This window comes from Myotis brandtii, unplaced genomic scaffold, assembly GCF_000412655.1.
Source record: "Myotis brandtii unplaced genomic scaffold, ASM41265v1 scaffold199, whole genome shotgun sequence".
Classification (NCBI taxonomy): domain Eukaryota; kingdom Metazoa; phylum Chordata; class Mammalia; order Chiroptera; family Vespertilionidae; genus Myotis; species Myotis brandtii.
This window is the reverse complement of record NW_005357414.1, coordinates 938,049-948,696: the sequence shown is the minus strand read 5'-3', so window position 1 is coordinate 948,696 and position 10,648 is coordinate 938,049. Positions and strand designations below refer to the sequence as shown.

The 10,648-nt window shown below is 43.7% G+C and overlaps 1 protein-coding gene across 4 annotated transcripts in view; it reads right to left on the bottom strand.

The window, feature by feature from the left end:
• Nucleotides 1-10,648, bottom strand: part of CHRDL1 (chordin-like 1) — a 167,928-nt gene that overhangs the window by 132,260 nt on the left and 25,020 nt on the right. The window lies entirely within an intron of this gene.

Sequence of the window (10,648 nt, the reverse complement as noted above, 5' to 3'; positions counted from 1 at the left end):
GGTGTGACCAGCTGCAAACAGCCATCATCCCCTCATCCAGGCTGGCCAGGCACCCCAGTGGGGACCCCCACCCTGAAGGGGGTGTGACCAGCTGCAAACAACCATCATCCCCTCATCCAGGCTGGCCAGGCACCCAAGCGGGACCCTCACCCTGATCCAGAACACCCTTCAGGGCAAACCAGCAGGCCCCTACCCGTGCACCAGGCCTCTATCCTATATAGTAAAAGGGTAATATGCCTCCCAGCACCAGGATCAGCGGAGCCAGGAGGCCTCCCAAACCCAGGATCAGCGGAGCCACGAAGCCTCACGCCCCGGGATCAGCGGAGCCGCAAGGCCTTCCGGCACTGGGATCAGCGGAGCCGCGAGGCCTCGCACCAGGATCTCCCAGCACCGGGATCAGCGGAGCAGCGAGGCCTCCTAGCACTGGGATCAGCAGAGCAGCGAGGCCTCCTAGCACCGGGATCAGCTGAGCAGCAAGGCCTCACTACCCCGGTGTCAAGTGGAGCCGTGATGCCTCCCAGCACCGGGATCAGCAGAGCCGCGAGGCCTCCTGGCCCCTGGAGCAGCGTGACAGGGGGCAGCGCCCAAACCCCCTCATCGCCCTGCAGCTCTGTGTGTGACAAGGGGCAGGGCCACAACCTCCCTATTGGCCCTGCTCTGTTCCTGACAGGGGAAGGCACCCCAACCCCCCCATGGGCCCTGCTCTGTGTGTGACGGGGTGGAGCCGCAACCTCCCCATCGGTCCTGCCCTGAGTGTGATGGGGGGAGTGTCCCAACCCCCTGATCGGCCCTGCTCTGTGTGTGACAGGGGGCTGCGCCCCAACCCCTGATCCTCCCTGCTCTGTGTGTGACAGAGGGCGGTGCCCCAACTAGTATTGTAATAACTATGTATGGTGCTAGGTGGGTACTGAAAATATCTGAGGGGACACTTTGTAAAGTACATAACTGTCTAACTACTTTGCTGTACACCTGAAACTATGCATATACTGCACAATAGTCAATTTTCAAAAACTATGATAAAATCAATTTCAGCACATGCTTGCTTATAAGTCAGAACTTTTTAAAAAATCCTCACCCCAAGATCTGTTTTTCATTGATTCTAGAGAAATAGGTAGAGAGAGGAAGGAAAGGAGGGAGGGGAGGAGGGAGGGGAAGGAGGGAGGGAGGGGGAGGAGGGAGAGATTTTAGAGAAAGAGAGAGAGAGAGAGAGAGAGAGAGACCACTTGGTTGCCTCCATACACGCATCTCAACTGGGGATTGAACCCACAATCTGGGTATGCAATAGAACCCTCGACCCTTCAGTGCACAGGATGACACTCTAACCAACTGAGCCACACTGACCAGAGCATAAGTCTGAACTTTTAAAAAGTTCTTGGCATCACCTAAGGAAGAATTTAATGAGTTACACAGCATAATTGACCACAGCAAAAGTTCCAGTATATGACGTTGCTCAAGAAGTACAAGTGAGGTGATTTCATTGAAACAATGATGCCTCATCAACTTCTAGAAGATACAGGCAACAAAAGTAAGTTATCATTTTCCAATTACTGAGGCATGCCCGCTGAAGAATGCATAACTCACCACTAACTAATGGTCTCTGTGAGTAGAACATGGTCCCAATAAAATTCCGACTAACATTTGAGATGGACCTTCAACCTGCATCATTTCAAATGGTTCAACTAGTCTTAATTAAAAGTGGCAACCCCTGACTTTAGGGACCACTGTTCACAAAAGCAATGATGACAAAAAGTAAATAATAGAGATGTGCCACTATGCCATCAATGTTTTGTCCAATCATTGCTGTCTAGCACCCAGGATTAGGCTAAAAGGCCAATAACTTCACCACCAGTCTAAAAGCAAGATAAAATTCCCATGAACTGTTTTTGAGAAGAGCTATTATTGCAGACACATCATTCATCATGTCAGTATTAGAATAATATTTATTTATTATAGCACATACAGTCAGTAGAAAAAGAAAAATGAATCTTTGCTGTTCACTATATGAGTGCACAAATCAAGTAAACAAATTCCTTTTTTAATTATATATTTTTAAGTCTACTCTAATAGTGAATAAAAAATTAAAAGTACCTCTTTCCTATCATTAAACTTGGAACATAGCAGAAGTAGGGGAAGTTATCGTAGTTTTAAAAAGTCTATTATTCTGGCAATTGGGTTCCTAGAATTAAAGTAAAATTTCCTGGAGATTAAAAATGGCGGCAGAGTAAGTGGATGCTGCATGGACACGCTCCTGGGAACAAACGACTGAGAGCGGCCATAACTGCTCCCTCCACCCGCCCTGTTGATCCCGCCCCGCCCAAGCCCTGCGCAGAGCCATTTGCCGGATCGCCTCAGGCAAAGGCTAGATTAGCACCTCCCCAGAGGACAGAAGTTTTCCGCGGCAGACACAGCTGATTCACACAGCCAGTCGGCCTGGTGGTCAAATCCCTCTAGTATTAACTACAACAATCAAGGCTCAACTAGAACAAGACTGCGCACAAAGACCACTAGGGGGTGCACCAAGAAAGCATAAAAAATGCGGAGACAAAAAAACATGACAGAAATGGAGGATATAGAGCTAAAAATCGCAATTTTGAGGGCTTGCAAAAATGTGCTAGAAGCTGTCAATAAACTTGAGGAGAGAGTCACGAAAACTAATGAGACCCTCGATGCTATGATAAAGAACCAACTAGAAATTAAGCATACACGGACTGAAATAAAGAATATTATACAGACACCCAATAGCAGACCAGAGGAGCGCAAGAATCAAGTCAAAGATTTGAAATGCGAAGAAGCAAAAAACACCCAACCGGAAAAGCAAAATGAAAAAAGAATCCGAAAATATGAAGATAGTGTAAGGAGCCTCTGGGACAGCTTCAAGCGTACCAACATCAGAATCATTGGGGTGCCAGAAGATGAGAGACAGCAAGATATTGAAAATCTATTTGAAGAAATAATGACAGAAAACTTCCCCTACCTGGTGAAAGAAATAGACTTCCAAGTCCAGGAAGCGCAGAGAACCCCAAACAAAAGGAATCCAAAGAGGACCACACCAAGACATATCATAATTAAAATGCCAAGAGCAAAAGACAAAGAGAGAATCTTAAAAGCAGCAAGAGAAAGAGACTCAATTACCTACAAGGGAATACCCATACGACTGTCAGCTGATTTCTCAACAGAAACTTTGCAGGCCAGAAGGGAATGGCAAGAAATATTCAAAGTGCTGAATACCAAGAACCTACAACCAAGATTACTTTATCCAGCAAAGCTATCATTCAGAATTGAAGGTCAGATAAAGAGCTTCACAGATAAGGAAAAGCTAAAGGAGTTCATCACCACTAAACCAGTATTATACGAAATGAAAGGTATCCTGTAAGAAGAGGAAGAAGAAGAAAAAGGTAAAGATACAAATTATGAACAACAAATACACATCTATCAACAAGTGAATCTAAAAATCAAGTGAATAAATAATCTGATGAAAAAAAAAATACAGAAAAACTTCCAGAATAATCAATGGAAAACTCACAGGAGAGAACCACAATTGAGAAGGGTACCCACATAACATCTGGCTGTGAAAAGCAGCGGGGTTGCTGTCTGCCAAGGTGTGAGGGCTGAAAATTCAGGCACCTTCTTAAAGGGCAAATGCACAAAATGCCCTGTGGAGCCACCCATTTTGTGCGTCAGCAGAGGGAAGGCAGAATGGACTGGAGCTGTGTGAGCAGAAGCCAGGGTCCTCTTTGGATTCCTTTTGTTTGGGGTTCTCTGCGCTTCTTGGACCTGTAAGTCCATTTCTTTCACCAGGTGGGGGAAGTTTTCTGCCATTATTTCTTCAAATAGGTTTTCAATATCTTGCTGTCTCTCATCTTCTGGCACCCCTATTATTCTGATGTTGGTACGCTTGAAGCTGTCCCAGAGGCTCCTTACACTATCTTCGTATTTTCGGATTCTTTTTTCATTTTGCTTTTCCGGTTGGGTGTTTTTTGCTTCTTCGCATTTCAAATCTTTGGCTTGATTCTTGCGCTCCTCTGGTCTGCTATTGGGTGTAATATTCTTTATTTCAGAGCGTGTATGCTTAATTTCTAGTTTCTTTATCATAGCATCGAGGGTCTCATTAGTTTTCGTGAGGCTCTCCAAAAGTTTATTGCAAGCCCTCAAAATTGCGTTTTTTAGCTCTATATCCTCCATTTCTGTCATGTTTTTTTGTCTCCGCATTTTTTATGCTTTCTTGGTGCACCCCCTAGTGGTCTTTGTGCGCAGTCTTGTTCTAGTTGAGCCTTGATTGTTGTAGTTAATACTAGAGGGATTTGACCACCAGGCCGACTGGCTGTGTGAATCAGCTGTGTCTGCCGCGGAAAACTTCTGTCCTCTGGGGAGGTGCTAATCTAGCCTTTGCCTGCGGCGATCTGGCAAATGGCTCTGCGCAGGGCTTGGGCGGGGCGGGCTCAACAGGGCGGGCGGAGGGAGCGGTAATGGCCCCTCTCAGTCCCGTTCCCAGAGGCTCTGCTTCTCAGAACCCCCGGAACCGCTGCAAACCTCGGAGGGAAAGCTGCCTTCCAACTGATGCCAGACACTCCCGCTTCTCCCGTTTGGGTCCGAGTCCCCAGCGATTCGCCCGTATCTGGAGCTCAGAGTCTGAGACTCCCCCCTGACCGAAAACGACAACCGCGCTCTCAGCCACCAGCCCGCTTTGCGCGCGCACCTCCGCACCTGAGTTTTTTCCACACTGCGCCTCCTCTGAGCCTCGGTGTGCTGTTATTTTTCCTTCTAGTTGAAGAGTCTCTCCTCAGCCAGCCTTCCTGTGGTTCTGGGTGATGTCCGTTCCGTCTTTTAGTTGTATTTTTGAAGTGGTTGTTTGCGGCAGCAGTCTGTGGTGTTTACCTATGCCGCCATCTTGGTCTCTCCCCTCAAACGAGTTTTCATTTACTAGAGATTAATCTTAGATTACGTGAACTTGTAAAGCATTTGATTGAATTTCTGTTAAAATTTTTGAAAATATATATGAGCATTTGTTTGCCAGGCATGGAGAACGTCCAGCCCATGGGCCGTATAAGGCTCTTGAAATCATTTGGTCTGGCCCTGCCAAGGCATTAGGGTGAATTAATTAAATGCTTGACCAAACATAGCAGGCTAATTTTTTTAAAATATATTTTATTGAGAGACCAAGATGGCGGCATAGGTAAACATCGGAGACTGCTGCCGCAAACAACCACTTCAAAAATACAACTAAAAGACGGAACGGACATCACCCAGAACCACAGGAAGGCTGGCTGAGGAGAGACTCTTCAACTAGAAGGAAAAATAACAGCACACCGAGGCTCAGAGGAGGCGCAGTGTGGAAAATACTCAGGTGCGGAGGTGCGCGCGCAAAGCGGGCTGGTGGCTGAGAGCGCGGTTGTCGTTTTCGGTCAGGGGGGAGTCTCAGACTCTGAGCTCCAGATACGGGCGAATCGCTGGGGACTCAAACGGGAGAAGCGGGAGTGTCTGGCATCAGTTGGAAGGCAGCTTTCCCTCCGAGGTTTGCAGCGGTTCCTGGGGTTCTGAGAAGCAGAGCCTCTGGGAACGGGACTGAGAGGGGCCATAACCGCTCCCTCCGCCCGCCCTGTTGAGCCCGCCCCGCCCAAGCCCTGCGCAGAGCCATTTGCCAGATCGCCTCAGGCAAAGGCTAGATTAGCACCTCCCCAGAGGACAGAAGTTTTCCGCGGCAGACACAGCTGATTCACACAGCCAGTCGGCCTGGTGGTCAAATCCCTCTAGTATTAACTACAACAATCAAGGCTCAACTAGAACAAGACTGCGCACAAAGACCACTAGGGGGTGCACCAAGAAAGCATAAAAAATGCGGAGACAAAAAAACATGACAGAAATGGAGGATATAGAGCTAAAAAACGCAATTTTGAGGGCTTGCAATAAACTTTTGGAGAGCTTCACGAAAACTAATGAGACCCTCGATGCTATGATAAAGAAACAACTAGAAATTAAGCATACATGGTCTGAAATAAAGAATATTACACCCAATAGCAGACCAGAGGAGCGCAAGAATCAAGTCAAAGATTTGAAATGTGAAGAAGCAAAAAACATCCAACCGGAAAAGCAAAATGAAAAAAGAATCCGAAAATACGAAGATAGTGTAAGGAGCCTCTGGGACAACTTCAAGTGTACCAACATCCGAATTATAGGGGTGCCAGAAGAAGAGAGAGAGCAAGATATTGAAAACCTCTTTGAAGAAATAATGACAGAAAACTTCCCCTACCTGGTGAAAGAAATAGACTTACAGGTCCAGGAAGTGCAGAGAACCCCAAACAAAAGGAATCCAAAGAGGACCACACCAAGACACATCATAATTAAAATGCCAAGAGCAAAAGACAAAGAGAGAATCTTAAAAGCAGCAAGAGAAAGACAGTCAGTTACCTACAAGGGAGTACCCATACGACTGTCAGCTGATTTCTCAACAGAAACTTTGCAGGCCAGAAGGGAGTGGCAAGAAATATTCAAAGTGATGAATACCAAGAACCTACAACCAAGACTACTTTATCCAGCAAAGCTATCATTCAGAAGTGAAGGCCAGATAAAGAGCTTCACAGATAAGAAAAAGCTAAAGGAGTTCATCACCACCAAACCAGTATTATATGAAATGCTGAAAGGTATCCTGTAAGAAGAGGAAGAAGAAGAAAAAGGTAAAGATACAAATTATGAACAACAAATACACATCTATCAACAAGTGAATCTAAAAATCAAGTGAATAAATAATCTGATGAAAAAAAAAATACAGAAAAACTTCCAGAATAATCAATGGAAAACTCACAGGAGAGAACCACAATTGAGAAGGGTACCCACATAACATCTGGCTGTGAAAAGCAGCGGGGTTGCTGTCTGCCAAGGTGTGAGGGCTGAAAATTCAGGCACCTTCTTAAAGGGCAAATGCACAAAATGCCCTGTGGAGCCACCCATTTTGTGCGTCAGCAGAGGGAAGGCAGAATGGACTGGAGCTGTGTGAGCAGAAGCCAGGACTGGGGACTCGGGGGTTAGACCTCATAAGGCAGACACTGCCAGTTTTCAGGGCTGAGTCATTCCCCCATGCAGTGGAGGACATCCTTCCCACATAAACATTTCCCTTGTGTGAGGTGAAGACAGTTGACACACCCTATTGGAAAACACGTTGGTCTGAGGCCACTTAAGAGACTACATATAACAATTAGCCACCAGGCAGAAGCAATGGATGCACGCTGTTGAAAAAAACTCTTGCCACACCATAGGATGATTGGGGCAATTAAAGTCAGAATCCTATCAGTCTGTAGGTAGATACAGTCTCTGGAGGCTTTGAGTCTTTGATCTAATTAGTCAGAAACAGTGTTTAACACTGTCCTGCAGAAGAGTTTGAGAGGCATAGAGGATCTACCTTATACATAGTCACAAACTCAAACAGACAGCAAAAATGAGGAGAAAAAGAAACAACTCCCAAATTAAAGAACTAGAGAGTTTTCCAGAAGAGGAGATAAATGAAGGAGAGATAAGAAATTTATCTGAATCAGAGTTCAGAGTAATGATGATAAAGATGCTCAACAGCATGAAAAAACATATAGTAACTAACATAAAATACACAGTTAAAGAACAGACTAAAATAAAAGATGACATAACACAATAAAGAACACATTGGAAGGAATACAGAGCAGATTAGGCGAACCTGAGGATCTAATCAGTGAATTAGAAGACAGAGTTGAAAATATCACTCAATCAGAGAACCAAAAAGAAAAAGAAAACAATTAAAAATAGGAGGGCAGCTTATGGGAACTGTGGGACAATGGGAAACATAACAATATTAGAATAGCAGTTGTTCCAGAAGAGGCAGAAAGGGAGAAAAGGATAGAGAACATGTTTGAAGAAATAATGGCAGAAAACTTCCCTTATCTGGTGAAGAAATAAGTCACAGAAGTTCAGGAGGCTCAGAGAATCCCAAGCAAGAAGAACCCAAATAGGCCCATGCCCAGACACATCATAAATATAATGCCAAAAATTAAGCACAAAGAGAGAATCTTAAAGGCAACAAGAGAAAAGCAAACTGTTACTACAAAGGAGCTCCCATAAGGATGACACCTGATTTCTCTATAGAAACTCTACAGGCCAGAAAGGAATGGCATGAAGTATTCAAGGTAATGGTAAGCAAGGATCTGAAACCAAGGTTACTATATCCAGCAAGGCTATCATTCGAAATACACAGTCAAATAAAGAGCTTCCCAGACCAAAAAAGAGAGTAAATGAACACATCACCACCAAGCCAACATTACAAGAAATGCTAAAGGGACTGCTGTAATGAGAAGAAGAAACAGAGTGAGAGACCTAGTCACACAAAATTAAAATGGCAATGAATAACTACCTATCCTGTATAATAAAAGCCTAATATGCAAATCGACTGAACAGCAGAATGACCAGTGGAATGACCAGTTGCTATGATTTGCACTGACCACCAGGGGGCAGACGCTCAACACAGGAGCTGCCCCAAGACCACAGGCCCTGACTGGTGGCCATGGTGGGGTGCGGGGCCAGTGAGTGGGCAGCGCCAGGCCAGCCAAGGCAGGTGACAGCAGGGCCTGCCTCCCCCACCATTGGCCAGGTCAGTTGCCCCACAGATTGGCCCTGATTGGTGGCCAGGCCTAGGGATCCTACTGTGCATGAATTTTGTGTGCCGGGCCTCTAGTCAATAATAACCCTAAATGTAAATGGATTAAATGAACCAATAAAAAGGCATAAGGTAGCTGAATGGATACAAAAACATGACCCAACTATATGCTCTCTACAAGAGACCCACCTGAGAACAAAAGACACACACAGGATGAGAGTGAAGAGATAGAAAACAATTTCCCATGCAAATGGAAAAGAAAAAAAGCTGGAGTACCAATACTCATATCTAACAAAATAGACTTCAAAATGAAGGCCATCACAAAAGATAAAAAAGATCACTACATAATACTAAAGGGATCAATACAACAAGAGGATATAACCTTGGTAAACATATATGCATCCAATATAGGAATGCCGAAATATATAAAAAACTTCCAGAGGACTTTAACAGAGAGAACAACAGCAATACAGTCATAGTAGGGGACTTTAGCATCTCACTAACTTCACTGGATATATCTTCCAGACAAAAACTTAACAAGGAAACAATGACTCCAAAGGACACACTGGATCAGATGTATTTAATTGACATTTATAGAACATTTCACCCCAAAGCAGCAGAATATACATTCTTTTCAAGTGCACATGGATCATTCACCAAGATAGACAACATAGTAGGACAGAAAACAAGTCTCTACAAGTTCAAGAAGATTGAAATAATATCAAGCATCTTCTCAAATCACAGTGGAATGAAATTAACTACAGTAAAAACTCCCAAAAGCATTCAAACACATGGAGGCTAAATAGCATGTTATTGAACAATGAATGGGTTACCAATGAGAACAAGAAAGAAATGAAAAACTTCCTGGAAACAAATGAAAATGAACACACAACCACCCCAAATCTCTGGGACACAGCAAAAACAGTCATGAGAGAGAAGTTCATAGCACTACAGTCATACTTCAAAAAAACAAGAAAAATCTGCAAGAAGCTACTTAATCCTAAAACTTAAAGAACTAGAAAGAGAAAAACAAGGAAAGCCAGGACTAAGTAGAAGGAAGGAGATAATAAAGATCAGAGCAGAAATGAATAACATAAATACTTAAAAAAAAATCAATGAAACCAAGAGCTGGTTCTTTGAAAGGGTAAACAAAATTGATAAGCCTTTAGCCAGACTCATCAAGAATAAAAGAGAGAGGACCCAAATAAATAAAATCAGAAATTAAAGTGGAGAAGTAACCACTGACACCTCAAAAATGCAAAGGATTGTAAGAAAATACTATGAACAACCGTATACCAACAAGCTGGACAATGTGGATGAAATGGACAAATTCCTAGAAAAATAACTCCAAAACTGAATCAGGAGTAATCAGAAAACCTGAATAGGCCAATAACAACTGATGAAATAGGAGCAGTAATAAAAAATAAAAAACTCACAGGAAACAAAAGCACATGTACGGACGGCTTCAAAGGGGACTTTTTCGAAACATTCAAAGAAGAACAAAAACCTATACTCCTCAAACTATATTTCAGAAAATCCACGAAGAAAGAACACTTCCAAATTTTTTTTTATAAGGCCAATATTACCCTAATTTCAAAACCAGGTAAAGACACTACAAAGAAGGAGAATTACAGGCCAATACTCCTGATGAACAGAGATGCTAAAATCCTCAACAAAATATTAGCAAATCGCATCCAGCAATATATTAAAAAGATCATACACCATGACCAAGTGGGATTTATTCCAGGGATGCAAGGCTGGTACAATATTTGCAAATCAATAAACGTCATACATCATAGAAACAAATTGAGAGACAAAAATCACATGATCACCCATTTTTTTTTTCTTCAGGGAATCATTTTTTTTTTTTTCTAAAAGTATTACAAAGGGTATTACATATGTGTCCTTTTTTCCCCCCCGCCCCTGACAATCCCCTGCCCTCCCTTACCCCCCAGTGTCTTATGTCCATTAGTTATGCTTATGTGCATGCATACAAGTCCTTCGGTTGATCTCTTACCCCCCTCCCTCCTGCCCCCC